Below are 17,047 nucleotides of genomic sequence, written 5' to 3' on the forward strand. Positions count from 1 at the left end.
TTGCCGCACGTGTTCCCGCCGGTCCTCGTCGATCTTTTTTATCTTCTACGTTTTCATTAATCTCCGCGTCCACTTGTGTACACGTATTTTTACGTCGTTTCGAGACCGTCCTCCCCGGCGACGCCTAACCATCCAACGAATTTATGCGTCTGGCAATAATACGTTAACTTTTTCGATCTGATGCGTGCCTGTTGTAATGTTTTTGTTGGGTGGCCTATTAAGTGACATATGGATCGTTCGTTTGCCACATTGCCTACGAGGTGATAAATGATTGTCCGGGATTTAATTAGCTCTGGCATGCGTACGAAATCGTTTGAAGCCAGTTAGACAGGAATGTTCTCATGGGGCGCCGTTGGAGAAGTACCGGCGCGTGTTTTAGGAGGTTGTATCGATACGGTTCGTGCTCCGTACGTTAGAAAATTGCCACCTTTCGAGAATTTGAAGATACAGAGTCGTAGAAAAGATATCGGTTAACTTAAGACGGAGTAACAAATGAAATAAAAATGTTATTGGAACGATTATTGAAATGAATAATTAGCTCTGGCACGCGTACGAAATCGTTTGAAGCCAGTTAGACAGGAATGTTCTTATGGGGCGCCGTTGGAGAAGTACCGGCGCGTGTTTTAGGAGGTTGTATCGATACGGTTCGTGCTTCGTACGTTAGAAAATTGCCACCTTTCGAGAATTTGAAGATACAGAGTCGTAGAAAAGATATCGGTTAACTTAAGACGGAGTAACAAATGGAATAAAAATGTTATTGGAACGATTATTGAAATGAAAGTTGCCGAGCTCGATTTTATATCGTATATTGTATATATTAGAGAGGAAAATCAATATCTCTTTCTCGGAGAGATTAAAATGGAAATTTTTATTTAAGGTCGGTAAACAGACAGAATTAAAATTCTATTTGATAATAAACGTTATCGTATTATTTTTAGAAATCGATTATTCGCAAATTACCGACTTGCCAAATATTTGAATATTTCAAACAATAAAGAATAATAAACAATCGTAAATCTTTTGTATGTAAGAAACAAACTTATTAGCGGGTATTATTCATCCTTGAAGCAACTCGACAGTCAAATTCTCTTATTAGATTATCGGGAAGTAGGAAAAGAAATCTACTCAGACGTAGACATTAGAATATAAACACTTGCCATAAAAGCAAACACCGTTGGTGATAATAATTGTCTGATTAGTACGGTTTGGGAATAGGAATTCCACGCACCATGAAAGAACAGCTTTATTTTCTTGGTAAAATTAAATAACAGATATCTAAACGGCAAATATAACGACAAATATTAATTTATATTTCCTAAATATATTATTATTTAAATAACGTTGTTTGAAACAAAATGACAGAGCAAATAATAAATAGGATGCAAATTTTATTTGAGTAATTAATTTGAGAAATTAACGTCATTTTAAATCTGTAATCAAATTAGCATTTCTGAAAAGAATGTTTAATTAACGTCGTTGAAAGTAAATTGTCAACCTTTATCGATCGGAAATTTCTAAATTTGTATTTAATTATTAAAAAAATTGTTAATAATACAGTAAACGTTTTTAAAATACACAACTTACGACTTACATGAAATATTAGATAACAATCTCGACAATTATTTATGCTACGCTTAACTTTATATTATCCTAATTAGTGAAGGTGAAAAACGCAGGTAACCACAGATATTATCTTCGTAAGATAATTGTTAGACAAATAGCAGACGAGTAAGAAAATAAAGGAGAATACAAGTTTAAGATCGCAAACGGAACAGAAATAAAAATTATTTAGCCAGACTAGCCAACGATAAACACGCAAGAAACAAAGTTTCTTGACAACGATGTAATTATATGGTATTAAAATATAATTACTTATCCATTAATCAAATAGTCGATCGTTCGGTCATTGCAAATTTATATAATTCTTTGCTTTTTTTCTTGTAGAGCTCGTTAAGTACAAAACCTTCGATAATACAACTGTCTCGTTGCTGTCGCGATATTTTCATAAAATCATCTGAAAGCAAAAAATCATTTAACGTACATAATAGTAATCGCAATTATCATAAATTAATAAATTAATGGCCGAGATGTTTATTTTTTCATGTTCGCGGGTAATCGCTGAATACATAAGCAGCAGATAAAATAAGAAGTGTGTCTAATGACTGTAAGGACTTTAATCTTGCGCTACGATCGCTGTAGAATAAAATTACATTTATTGCAACTCTTTCTTTTATCTTTTATCATCTGTTGGAACAGAATTTCCTTCGCGATGCAAATACAAAAGTTTACTAGAATACGTGTTCCAAGAAGAAAACTTATAAACTTTAATCAATTCTTAATCGAGAAACGCACAGAATTTTCTACGTCTTAGTTCAGGCTTTCTATATACAAACCAATTTCCTGAAAACCTTATTTTTTCTAATTACACTGCTCTTACCGCTGTTATACGGGCACGTAAACCGCATGAAATTTCACAATATAGAAATAGACGTTATAAAGTATTTTTTCCACCAGAAATTATCCTCAGCTAATAGCGTATAGATAATGGAAAGTTTCATAATGAGCATACAAACCGGAACCAGACCAGAAAATTCCAGAACCCTTCTCCAATTCCCTTAGTCGCTTAACCAGCTCGCGGTCCATCGTATCCTCTTTACGTCCAACGCCATCAAAACACCATCAAACTCGGCAAACTCCGGAGACCGGCCCGTTCCTCGTAGCCAAGTTAAACTTTCACCCGGCTCGAACAGCCGTGGCCAGGCGAGGAACAAGTTATCCCTTTACACGAAAAAGAAGGCCAGAAAAGACGACGGGTCCCAAACAGCCTGAAAAACACGCGACGGTGGGGTTTTAAAGGGTTAAAAATACACGCCGGCTCGTGATTCAGCTGAGCCACGACACAATGGGCCCCGTTTCTCCGAGCTCGATGGCTCGTGCTTCGCCTTTGTTTATTTTCGTGCACATGCACCTTGCTGACCCTGTTACCTTGACCGTGGTGCACCTGAATTCCCCTCGATGACTCCATTGGCGTAACCTAGCCGTGCCTCGCGGGTTCCCCTGGGAAAAAGAGAATTTCCTCTGACAAACGTTGGAATCCGGAATGGCCGCCTGGTCGGCCTTAGTCACGCTGGAATTAAAAATATTTACTTATATCGAAGTGTCTGAAAGGTGGATCGTTCGTCGGTTGGCCTGGCTCAAGGTGGACGCCAAATCGAGAAAAGAACACGGTATTTATCCGGCAGTCGACACGAACCGGACCTAAGTGACGCACGAGGAAACTTTCCTCGCTGATCTTTTGGCTGTGTCGCGCGAGGAAACTTACTGCAAATGTTCGGTATCAGGATAAACGCGTTTCCAGGATATCGTTATGACTAAAGCTCGATTATCGCGATGAAACGGGTCTTCTCGACTTTTTCCAGACGTTAATTGCTACTTTTGGAGTTTGTTTCAATTTGGAATTTTACAGTCCGGCTTGAATCGAGGTACTTTGGTTTATCGGGGAACTTATTTTAATGGACCATTGGGTTGGACTTGCTGGAAACGGTCTTCGATATTTTTATGGATTTCCTTCGTAACGTTGCGGATTGAAGTGAAAAATTTAACGCTGATTTTGTATCAAGTAAAATTTTCATATCTACGTATATTTGTATAACGCTGCTGCGATCTTCCAACTTGTATGTTTCAATTTTGCTCTCAGTTCGAGGAGTATTCGTAACGTTCTACGCGATGCTTAGCATAAAATTCAAACAGGAAATCACGAGTATCAATAAACAACTTTTTATGTTTCATTCAAACTTGCGATAATTTTTAACGTCAGAAAATAGATAATTTTACAAAGCAAAGTATACGATTAATAACAATCAAGTTTGTATGTATATATCGCGTTAATTTCGTTATCGTAGCCAAAGTCGTAGCCACTTAGCAAAAATTATAAGTTATAAATTATAATTTCATTTTATTCCGACGCTCTGTGACGATTATTCTTCGAAATTATGTACAAAAATACTAGTTCGAAGTAGAAATATTAATGACGTTATTATCTGCAGTGTAATATCAGTACGAGGAAATGAAAGATTCCATAGTAGCTACTACGTCTCTCGTGTAATAATTTCCATCACGATGCTTGTGTTATAAAAATAGTATCAGTTGATGCCCGAGCGAGTCAACGTCGAAGATTAAAGCGGCCATGATGTGATAAACTGATCTTGCGTGGTCACATGCAAGATCATTAACAACAAAGTCATCAGACGCTAGCGATGATATTTATGGCGTTTTAAACGTTAGATCAACGGCTCGCTAGATAATGGCAGCAATAAAAACGAGTATTTTACTTGCACGGGATTTGATCGGGCGATTCGTTACAGAGGAATTTATCGTTCGCTCCTGGCGAACGGGGAAAACTCGTCCACGAAATTCGTCGGGTTTAATGGCACTGATTCTTCCTCTACGATACGATACGACCAATATTTTTCTTCCAGCGTCGTTCTTTTTCGACCGAGTCAATGGTCCGAGCATCTGGACACGACGAGAGAAGGTTGTTGATTTAAACTGTTCCGTTTTCATAATCGTTTCTGTGAACTTTCGATCGAGGATGACTTTGTGGTTTGAAAATTTTTCCAATGAATTTCCAACAGAAGCACAAAATTAGAGAAAAGCTTAGAAAAATTAGACATTTATATAAAAATGTATGATTTAATAGCGAACGAACGTTATCGTAGAATTTTGCCTAGTCTTTACGAGTATTTTCGCAGCAGTTTCCGATAAGTATGTAGCTACGCAATTAATTTGCGTAAGTGTGTGTGTACGTATGCAAAGAATACGCGGAAAGTAAAATTTTTCTTTAACAAAAACCAATGATATTAAATTAGGATAAAAAGTTGTTTAAAGATATCCAATGGAATTACGTAAGAATTTTTGAAAGAAGATATATTACAAATGTATAATATTCAATAAAATATTTGTGGTATTTTTATCGGAAGAAGGTGTGAAAGACGAGCAGAAAAAGAAGAAAATGGATCAAGCGTTTCCTCTTCGATGCTCCGCAAGTATCTTTCATCGTACAAGAGTCTTATATCGGAAATTCAGCGTCTTTCTGATAGAGAAGATACGATGAAAGAAGTGGAGTGTCATTCTTTTGCCGACTTCCTCTTTTCTTTGAAATATCTCTCGACATCGGCCGATTCGGCACGTTTCTTCGTATCGCGTAAACTTGTTTCTTTCTTCTATGCTTCGGTAAATTTTGCTTACATGTTTCTCTTTATCTGGCTGTCGGATACATCAAGAGGTTCGTTACGCTTCTAGCTTTTGAGGAATTTTATTGATTTTTGCTTAGATATAATATCGACGTCTTAAACGTACATCTTTCACCGTAATAATAGTAAAATTAAAATGTTTGAGAATATTAGGAGGAAATAAATGTCAAGGAAAAGCCGAAAACTAAAACAAAATGGGAACTCGCATCGATGTCTTATCTACGCAAATATAATTTACGCGCAAACATGAATGACAATGTAACGATTACAAAGCTGGCAGATGTACGGACGATTTGTATCTCATGCTAGACCGGAAGTGGGTCATATCGCGAACGTGATTACACGAGTTCGTACTTTTATGACACAGTGATTGCATTTCATCATGAGAAAACAGACGCAAGAGAAGCATTTATTACGCTGACAATAAAATTGATTAACCGATTACATAAAAACAATTTGTTACAAATATTATTATTACCTGCATACATGTACTTTAACTTCCATTTAAAAAGGAAACGAAATAATTCACTTCTGTATTAAAAGAACATCAAAATCGTCAAAAGAAGAGTTCGAAGACTGTAAGACTGAAAATTACAAATATAATACGTATTTCACCATTTTTTCCTACGGTATATTCTTTCTGCTAATATCACCTATTTAATAACTCATTTTTCTCGAAGCTTCCAAATAGTTCTCCGCTCCTTTGTCTGGAAAACTTGCTCGAGTGCTGTCACTCTCCAAGCATCACCAGTTCTAATCTGCATACATTGCTTTGCTTAGAGAAATCGAAAAATAACACCCTTCGTCGATTCATCCCCAAAAACCAATCGTCAATGCTCGGTTCAAACTTCCTTTGGAAGGATATCCTGGGAAATTTCGACGAAATAACATACCTTCGTCCCCGTTCACCCTTGTATCTATCGTTTTCGACCCTTTAAGTGCCTCCTCCCTTACCCCTGATTCGCCGATTTCCATAATATAGCGCGGGAAGGGACACGCGTCTGCCCCATTAACGCGACCGTCGCTTTTCAATGGAACCGAGGAAACTTCGTTTCGCAACGCTCTCCCTTTCCACGTTCTGTCTCTCCTCTCATCCCTCGGTTTCATTCTTCGCTGAGAAGCTCGTGCGAGCGCGCGTGACGACGCTTCATCGGTGGCAACGTCATCAAGAGGTATCGGGACGAATCGGAAACGATCCAGGGATCTGATGCGTTCAACGACCATTAATCTAGCGATGTATCTCGCGTTATTTAATCGACGACCCTGAAATAGGGCTGCTTTCGTAATATCGCCGACGTGAAATTCACCTGGAGTTCATTATGCGCGCTGAGACTGGCCGCGTTAATTAGCCCCGTTGAATTCCTGGCCGTGCTCGGTTCTTTGACTGCTAACCGTGTCGACGGCCATATCAGTGTGATTTATGCATTTTTCTTCTTTTTCCCTTCCCTCACCACGTTCGCGCTCGCGCTCGCGCTCGCGCTCGCGCGCCGTTGCATATTAATGCCACGAATCTGGTTATCGATAGTTTCAGAGATCTTAGGTGTAACGTTAACGGTCGAGGAATTTATTTCTGGTTGGTAAAGATAGTTGAGAAATTCGTAGATATACAGAGGATAGAGAATTATACGGGACGATGAAAGATCAGTGAAAGGTGCGCGTGCAATTTAAGTCATTTCCTAGGCTCTTTTTCGTTTTTCATTTTGCTCGGCTTAAAATAGCCTACGCTATATTTCCTCATTTTTCCATCGATAAAGTATCAAAAATTAACGATGTTCCGTAATACGCAAGAAATTATACACAGTAACGTAAAGAGAAATAACGATATAGGAAGTTATACGCGGTAAATAATACACAAATAGAGATTGAGTTTGAAAACAAGAAGGATCAACTGGTTCAAATAACCCTATCGTAACCGTGTAACGTTTACCAATTTCTGGTGTTTATCGTTATACTAGAATACCAAACAAACTCGTATTGTTCGAAATCTTGTACGATTAGTTAGCATGGTCACGACGACGCGATGTTCTTTGACCAACGATAACCCCAGCTAGGTACACATACCAGCAAAGTCCATTCGAGAGCGTATCGGAATAATTATCGCAGGGTCCATCTACATTCACGAATACGAGAAACACCAGGCGTCCCGTTAATTAAGAGATACTGCAATAATTACCAACAAGCGTAGAACAACGTGTTCGCCAAATGTATTACGTACTCTTCGCTCGTCGTCGCTATCCCCATTTTTTTCTTCTCCTCGTTTCCTTTTTTCCAATCGAGGTAATGGTACTGTTACAACTGCGAAAACTCTCCTTTGTCACGGGGCTAATGGCGCCATTGCAACTTGGAAATCCTTTTATTCGAAACACGCAGCCACCTCCATAGAAGCGTGACTCTCGCAGCTCTTCTTTTTGTTCGCTCGAACACATTTTCTCGTCTGTAGCGTCTTTTGACCGACATTATAGCTGTTGCTTTTGTCGTTGATCCGTGACCATGTTTCCTTGGCCCAGCTGACAATTTACTCACCTTGAAATACATCCTTTCTTATCCTTCTACGACTTTTTTAATCCGAAAGATATTAAACTTTGGAAACATTCCTAAACGTAATGAAGATTTGCCGGATAATGGGAAGAGGGGCAGAGCGAGAGGTAAAGTTTGGTAAATTGAAAACCCCGCTTCATAAATATTGTGTCGGGCGAAGGATGAGTAATTTTGAGGAATTGCGTGTTGATTTATTATTCGAACGCCACGTACTTAGATTTAGATTCAGGTTTACGCGCAAAATCGAATACACGTCGAGTTTGAATAATTCATAAATAAAAGACGAGAGAACGAAGAACGAGAGAAAAGGGTGGATCGAATATCAAAGTTAACGTAAAGCGAAACGTATGTTCGCGTGTTATAAAATTCCCATTCTCACTGCGACGAAGTCTTTCAACCATTATCTTTTCGTATTTAGAACAACGTTGCAATGAATGAGCGATTGCGCGATGGTCTAGTAACAAACGAGAACGAACTGAACGCAATAAAAGCATATTTTACGCGCTATTAACTATAACCAGAGTGAAATAGCGTATCTGAACTTACCGTGACGTGTTTCACGCAAATAATTTTCAGATGAGAACCATATATTTCATTTAACTTTCTTCTTACTGTTCTTTTGATGCGAGAGCCGCAACTCCATACGGTGGAACGGAATTACTTAAGTTTCACACGCGGCTGTTTAATGTTGTCATTATGTAACGACATTTAAAAAAGAAAACTTTACTCGCCAAAAAATTTCAAACATTTCCTTTTGTTATTTTATGCAATCTCTGAGACGATTATATATTTACTCTCTGCAAACGAAATGTTATCCTTGAGATTCTCTAAAGGAATCTTTATTTTCGACTCGATCAATTTTTGTATAACGTAACAGAGACATGGACGAGTATCCCAGAATTTGATCTTTACTTTTAAAAACGTGGAACGGCAAAGAACCTGAAATATCTCTCCTCTCTATGTATATTATTTATTTCCTCTGATCACGATCGTGTAAAAAGGATCCTCTTCAAACAGCTAAAGAAACATCCTGTTTTCTCTGATTCCGTCATTAACGTTCTCAATTAGTATTCTCGAATTATTTCAACGGGAATTCCTAATGAGAGAGACAAGCACAGCGTAAATCATCGTCGCGGTCAAGATGTACAGGCACGTACCAATGGTATCGGTGGCTCGTAACACGTTCTGACCAAATGTTGTCGCGCGCCCGAAACGTTGCAAAAATTACCAGCTATGCCGCGTGCTATGGAATTTCGCTATATGCGTCCGCCGAGACCAGCGAGACGTCTGCGATTTTACACCGAGTGAATTCAATCCTTCCAGGATGACAGTCTTTGAACCAGTTTTTTGCAGCGGCCTTTTTACCTCAATGAGGTTATCGCATACGTTGACGATTATCACGCACGATGAATCACGAGCGATTGTTTCTAAAATAAAATGAAAATAAGAACTCGTTGAACAGAGAATATAATTAATTTTGAACGATTGATTTTCTAATTAATTTCTTGGTTATTGGTAAAAAATAATCATGTAGTAATTATTATTTACCATCGTGATTCCAACGATAAGAATAATCCGCGTGAATAATACTAGCCAGCAAACGTTGTTAAACGAAGCAAAAAGTAATGAATTTCTAATGATGTTGCTACATACATGGAAAGTGGTGTATGCAGAAAAATCTGCAACTAGAGACTCAGAGGTGTAACTATTGCTTTTAAATACTATGTAGGAAAGCGTTGCTCGAGTCGACGAATTGCGATAGACTCGGGCGTCCAAGTCTATCAGAGCGTGTCTGAAGGAGTTGCATTGATTTTTCATCGATTCCAGTTTGCTGTCGGTATTAAATACTGCTCGACAGACTTTGATATAATATCTTTCTAATTCTAAAGAATAGTGATTTCAGCATTTTTTCCTGTTTTCCTTATGTACGTTACTATGATTTATAGAGAGAGGAGTTCCCGTTTTACGTAAAAATTACGCATTTCTATCGAACTTTCGTTAAAATTATTCTCCATTTTCCAGCAAAATGAATAAAATATATCGTAACAAATGTTTAATCATGGAAAAGAAATTAATAAAAAAAAAATGCGAATTGCACTTAAAGGCAATTGCTTTTGAAACAATTAAATAATTGCGACTAATTTGTCAGAATTTTTATCGTCTCGGTTTCCGACCACCTTTCGCAAAGTTTCCCCTATCTCGTCTCTTTTTTCCTTAGGTTATTGTAATAATTCTTTGGTACGGTGAACAGCGAATGCAAAATAGAAATTAGAATGTCAATGTGAACGGTGACTGAATGCATTATTGCAACTATTTATTAAGATTCCCGTATAATTGGCATTATTACATAGCGCTATGCAAATAGTTAAATTAAATAATAATTAAGCGTTTAAATAATAGCAAAATGTAATACCTTTACTATCTAAAAAAAAAACTCACTGACATTTTTATCGTAAGCTATTCGGTTCTGGAATCTACCGATTTCGGTATACATAAGTCAGTCTGGAAAAAAGAAAAAGAAAGATATGCTCTATCATTATTTGACATTTACATTCATGATAGATCGGAGGGTTTGAATTAGAAACTTCGATTACTTGGCAATTATTTGCACGATTTTCTTTCTTTAACCGGACCAATGAACCTTCAACGAACCCTGATCACGCGATTGACCAAGTCCTCAAAGAAATATCGGAAACAAACGATTCGTCGCGCGATTTACGTATCGTATACCGTGTGAAATAAAATTTCCTTAACTCTTTCGCCTCAGATTATATAACTTCCAGCCAGAATTTTCTAATCTGCATTCGTACAATTTCATTATCGATTTGTTTTATTACAAATACCCATTACGAATTCGTATTACTTTATTCATCTCTCTGTCGCCGAAACAAAGTCGTATAATCTCAACATTGGTCGTTTACACGCTAACATTCCTTTCACTCAGCTAAATTCTAGCAATTCGTTGGATCGAATCGTTAATACCTCGTAGGATTGATTTCACGCAAAAAAATTGTATATAACCGTGCAGCAGGGTTGAGCAACGCGCGTTCTTGCTTTATGACATCGACTGCTGACAGATTAATTAGTTTACACAAAAGTTTGCTGATGGCACCAAAGCGACAGTTGGTCCCAAGGTCCCGTCGGCTGTCACTCGCGATAGCCTCAAATATTACTTAACGTTACACGTTATAAACGGGATTATTCCGAGCACGCAGTTTGTTCCGTTAATGCAAGGAAAAAATCGAGTAACGCGATATCTTTCGTTGCTTAATTCGAGCTACGCCGTTCGTAGTAACCATGTAATGCAATATTTGAAGCTGGAAAATGTGGAAACGCCGTTTTAGAACTCGATGGCGTTGTGTCTGCTGCGAGTGTTGTGACAGTCTGTTATTATTGGGAAAGTTGCTATGCTCTGTGTGTGTAGGTAAAAGTTATGCTTCAGGAATGTGTATTATTATCGCAATATTAGCATAGAAAATTCTACGTACGTTGGCATCGCTGTGTGCAGGCTGAAGTTGTACTTCAGGAATGTACCGAGTGTTCCACGCAATTGGGTCAAACCGTAGAGCTTGAAAATGGTAGAAGATAGAAAATAATTTCGTTAAGTAGAATGGAATAGTTTTGAACGGCGAATTAATACAAAGAGAAGTAGAACTTTCGTATTCAAAGGTGGAAAAGTTTTTTTTTTAATTGATTTGATTCTGATCGACCATGAATCGATTTTCGTCGGTTTACCTAAATTACCATGTAAAAAGCAGAGTTCGTATCGCGACAACCTCGATTCGTAGGAACCGTTCCGTTCCTCGACAGAATCGGACTGAGAATGGAGTTCTACGGAAATACATTGACCTATCGCCTAGGCTTAGAGAAAGAAAAAAAAAAAAAAGAATAAAAGTGGAAAGTGGAAGGCGTGATTCGTGGCATTCGTAAAACTTTGCGTTCGTGTCGTGTGTCATTTTTTTCACGCTTCAGAGGTCCCGTTGGAACGCGTTAGACTTAATTCTTCATAAAGCGCGCGTGTACGTTTTCCCTTTCCAATATTTCCACGTGAAAGAATTTCAATCGTGCTGAACGCGACGTAAAAAATCTTAAGGCACGTACCTCTGTACTGTTCGTACACAACACCGGGAACACACTCGTAATCGTCGTTCAATGCACACGAGTATCGAAAGCCGGCTGTCTTAAGGGGGCGGGTTCACAGCTCAGCGAGCAAGAATGTTTTTGTCAGACCTGGAGGAGGCGCACACCTCCGCGTTCATCTTGTATTTATTATATCTCAACATCTTCGACTTTGTTGCCTCTGTTGTCCAATGGTTCGAACCTCGATCGCCTAACTACGCGTTTAAAGCGAACGCGAAACAGTTTCGCCTTCTTTATTTTCTTTTTGACTCGTTAATGGATATGGGAAATTTGTATTTAGAACGTGAGTATCGATGTACGTATCGAGGCTCCATAAGCGAGCATAATTAAAGGTCAATCTAACGTTATGTAATTTCTACTAGAAAACATGGACGCTGATGAGAGAAGATTGCGTGTAATTTATAAAGATTGCAGTGATATGTTCTTTAATGACGAATGAAATTAATATAACGATTTTGAAAAATATTACGAAGCTATGATTAATTTGTTTGTTCTTTCACTGATTGCTTCATTGAAATTCTATAAACCGTCTGAAATATTTCTTCAACGTTTCTACATATATAGAATCAACGTGCGTATGCTATAAATATAAATAATACACGTATCGCGTATTATTAAAATGTTCGTGAAAATTGTGCAAATCATATCGATTCGAATACTACAAGATCACAATGTACTACAAGGTACACAAGTACACAAGTGCTACAAGGTAGACAATGTTTAATTAATTCTGTTACCTCGGTCAAACTTAGTCTATTTTCACGTATACGTACAGCTGTAACATCAAACCTCTAAACGCTTTTCTTCTACTCGCTGGAACGCTTAACAATTTACCTTTTTATCATGAAAATACCATTCATTACAGGCATTCGTTTCAGCGATCGGCGTCACATCGCTTCGTAAACACGCGGCATACATTTCCATAAGTGTTAAAATCGAAATTCAGTGAAAACTCGTTAAAAATTCATACAGTCGACCGGCACCTTTAAGATGGCCATCGGTTTCTTCTAAATGGCATACATCGTTTCACCTGGTTTCATCTTCTCTCTATCGTTTCTCTCTTCTTTTCTTTACCTGGCATGAAATAGAGCCATACGAGATAAGGATCCGCTCGAAAGGAAAAAGAATAAAAAAGTCACGCACGATACACAGAGCGCGGTGCCGCGAGAAAAATACATTTGCTTCTAAATATAGCAGGTCGTTGGACGGATTTAGAAACGCTTGGCTTGTCCGTGTTTTTTCCGAACTAGGAGGAAGAAAAAGACGAAAGGGAATCCAGTCGTCGGGATTCTTGTAACAGCTCGCTGGCTCTTCTCAGCTTTTTATCGTTTTTACCAACCATCGGGTGCAACAGACCTCGAAGTATCCCCATAAAGTTCCAAATAATTCCCATATTCTTTTACCAAGCCAACCTACCACGCCTTCTCTCGCCTATTATTATCGTGGCCCAGCGTGAAACGCAGGTCAAACGAAGAATGTATCGAACGAAACACGAAAATATGCCAATCTGAAGGATTTTCCTTCCTTGAACGATTCTTCCTCGGCTACTGCTCGTCCATGTGGCGAACGTGACTCTCCGAATGAGAAATGAGAAATTTATTTTCGGGTTGTTTCATGGACAACGTTTAGCGATCATAAAGATGCTTTATGCTTTATCAGACTAAATGGGAAGAGAAACGATACGTAGAAGATTAGCGCGTTGAATGATTTGATATACGAGATATGATAATAAGGTTTCGGTGTTATACGAAGCTGTTTATCTTACAAATTAATCGAACGTGAGGCCATTCCCAACGCGGTCGCCTTGAGGTTGTGTACCAGTACCCATTTCGGTTTTTCAGTTCGTTGTTCGTAGAATCTTTAATGCTCGTTTCAATTCCGCAGAGAAGATTAAGAAAAACAGAGTAAGAAGACATTTCGGTATTAAAAATATGAATTAAATATAAATAATCCGCCGACTTGTACAAAAGGTACAAACTCCTATCGAACATAGAAATACGAAGGTAACGTTCAAGAAATTCGCGTAATCGACGTTAACGAGTTCGCATTTGTGTCAATATTTTCACAGTCGTCCATAGAAATATACCTCGAAACTCATTCTCGCGCATTCCACGGAAGCAATCGCTCATTGCTGCATTCGCTTTATCCGATGCTCATTCAAACGCAAGCCGATTACGTTAGTTTTCAGCCGATGCTTCAGCTTCGTTCAAATCGGTCAACACGAACGAGTGTTTCGACAAATAGAAATTAATCGTACGTTTGAAATTACTTGAAATTAAGTGAATTACCGAACATCAACGTAGAAACTTGGAAAAAACGATAGATGCTCCATTTATGCTGGTAGACAAAATTGTTCGAACAATGGAATATTTTCAGATAATAAAACAATCGCTTTCCTGATATGGAATTTCATTTATTCGATTTATCTTTCTTGCTGCTACGTTACACAATCTTTTCAACACAAGTAACTGTTCAGAGTTACGTTCTTCTTATACTTCGAACCATCGCAGCTCTTTTTCGAGTGCCGCGAATGCTTCGACGCGAGAAGACGCCTCTTTGTTATTACTTTCGTTTGCTGTTTCCATTCGTATAAAATCTTCGTTGATATCATCTTTACCGCGATGAAACCACTTCGTTGCATCGGTATATTTCAGATTTTCCTACCGTTGCCAGCACTTGACCAATCCACGTGCTTCGGATAATTTTCAATATCGTGTTTTTGCTTTTTAATGCCTGTGATTATGACTTTTCCAACGTCGCTTATCATTGCAAAATCTGTCGTGCTTCCACCACATCCTTAGAGTTTCTCGGTTAATTAATTATTTTACTGCGACAGTTAGAACGCCACTAGTTTCACATTAAATTCTTATAATCAGAATTCGCTTGATCGAATAATAGAAAGAATACATGCGATAAAATACGATACACAATTTAAAACGCGAAAGACATCCTTTACTGGGAAATATGTATTATGTTCGGATGATAGCGTTTAAATAATAAAACATTGAGATAATGGGTATTAGTAAAATAAAGAACCGATAATACGTTTCAAATTACTCGAATCGTTTATATTGCGGCAATTTGGCTAAACCGTAGCGAGGTCACGAGAACAGTTTAACGCTGCTAATTCATTTTCAATAATTATGATCGGCACGTTAACAGCACTGAAACGCGAATGCTGCGAATTGATAAAATATTTTCTTGCAGCGTAAGGTAATTATGCATCGATATCTTTCGTAGCCACTGTATATACAATTAATAATTTCCAGTCTGCAGGCTCAAATATTCCCTTTCTCGTGGCATTGATCGTTATAGTCGCTGCAATTGGAACAATTCTCTCTCCAGATGGACGACCGTGTTCCTCGAAACAATGGAAACGCGGTAATTCATTTTCTAGAAGGCAATCTCGGGGTAAATATCGCGCAGGCTTACAAGCCGAACGCTAATGGGCGTAGTGGAATATCTGGCCGAGTGAAAGGATCGCGATTCTGTAACGTTCAGGCATAGTCGAGAAATTTAGAAGTTATAGCCGATGCCATGGTAAATCGTCGAATTAAAAGAATAAAAAATAGTCGAGATCGACAAAATGCGGATAAATGGAAGAAAAATGTACATATAGGAGATTGTAAATTATTTGATTATTATAAAAAGGGATTGCAAGTTGAAACAGGTTGGGAAACGATATCCTAGAACTCTACGTATCGTCCACTAATGGTCGTATCAAGCGTTCTTTGCTCCTGATTCAGCAATTACTTGGACTCGTGTAACAGAGCACTTGTGTGAATTACAGGTATCGCTAGTTTCGCGCGGTGCTCGATGCAGGGTTTAACGTTACTCAGGATCGGTGTATGCATTACGAAGACGTTCTCAGGGACAGGAAACAATATGAGCAGTTCGCAGATAGCGTTTTACGCTTCGTTTTATCGACGACGTATTTTCTGACCGGCGAACCGCGTTTATTTTTGGTCAATAGCGATACCTCGCGTTGCATTCGTTAAATTACGCCGGGAACGCGAATCCTCTGGTATTACGAGAGTATACAGGGTGTCGAAAAGAATGTGAAACGTTGGAAGCTTGTAGTAATTTATACGTAGGAGTGGAGCATTACAAAGGTAGAGATAATGGATATTGAGTATAATAAGAAGCGTGTATTTTCTTTGCAGGATCTTATTCTTTGAATTAAGATCATGGACTTTATGAATTATATATAAAAGTAACAATTTGATTGACCGTAATTACGTGTATATAGAAAAAATAATTTTCAAGCGATTTAATCAACGGTCTTGAAGCTTGGACTTTTGCCTAAAAATGAAACAGCTTACAGCGTAAAGTAACACGAATACGTGTTGTACAAGCAAAACTTAGGTATATAAATAATACTAACAAAAATACGATAATTTAAAATGCAGCGATCATTGTTTATAAATTCACTGTTCCGCGAATCATTTACCAGAGGGTTGCAGACCTTTCCAGACGCGCACAAGGTGAATTTAAGAATACATTTTCCGAATTTTCTTTTCTGGAACTATAGCCAATACATAATTGGGCAAGAATTTCCAATCGAAACAAAATTGTATATATCTCGGAACATTGCTCGACCAGCGAATCACGACTCGTTCGTCCATACCTATATATTCTAATTAAAAATATTACTATATTTTTTATCACAATACCACATTAACGGCCTATATTCGAATAATTAGCTTCTAGTTTCCATCAGAATGTGTAACACCACGATCGACCGTAATCTATCTCTTCGATAAACGAATAAAATCAAAATTACTACAGTGAATCGATTTATAATCTTCTTCTCTAAGTAACAGTCGAGATAATTCCCAACATATTTCCACGGATTTCCCAGCCAATACGTTAAATCGCGTATTAATATATCCAAGAAAATAGTAGGTATTTTCCCAGAGTATTTATACGTGGAGGAAATGGCACGTGACACGGTACGGTCGACAGATGATTTTAACCGTGTTCGCATTAACAGGAAATCGCGTTAATTCCTGCCAGGCCATCGTCCGTGAATCGTGAGTGGTGTGGCGTATATTAGCACGGTGAGAAAAGACAGAGAATAAATAAAAGTACGAAAGGAAAGGGACCACGCAACACGG

The 17,047-nt window shown here is 38.1% G+C and overlaps 1 long non-coding RNA gene across 1 annotated transcript; it reads right to left on the reverse strand.

The window, feature by feature from the left end:
* Positions 1-1,505: 1,505 nt before the first annotated feature.
* On the reverse strand, positions 1,506-3,386 carry LOC126917478 (uncharacterized). Its single transcript, XR_007710971.1, has 3 exons — positions 2,978-3,386; positions 2,574-2,825; positions 1,506-2,014 (listed from the first exon to the last, which is right to left on the reverse strand). It is a non-coding gene; the product is annotated as an uncharacterized LOC126917478 (long non-coding RNA).
* Positions 3,387-17,047: the final 13,661 nt, after the last annotated feature.

The sequence above is a fragment of the Bombus affinis genome, chromosome 6 (assembly GCF_024516045.1).
Source record: "Bombus affinis isolate iyBomAffi1 chromosome 6, iyBomAffi1.2, whole genome shotgun sequence".
NCBI lineage: Eukaryota > Metazoa > Arthropoda > Insecta > Hymenoptera > Apidae > Bombus > Bombus affinis.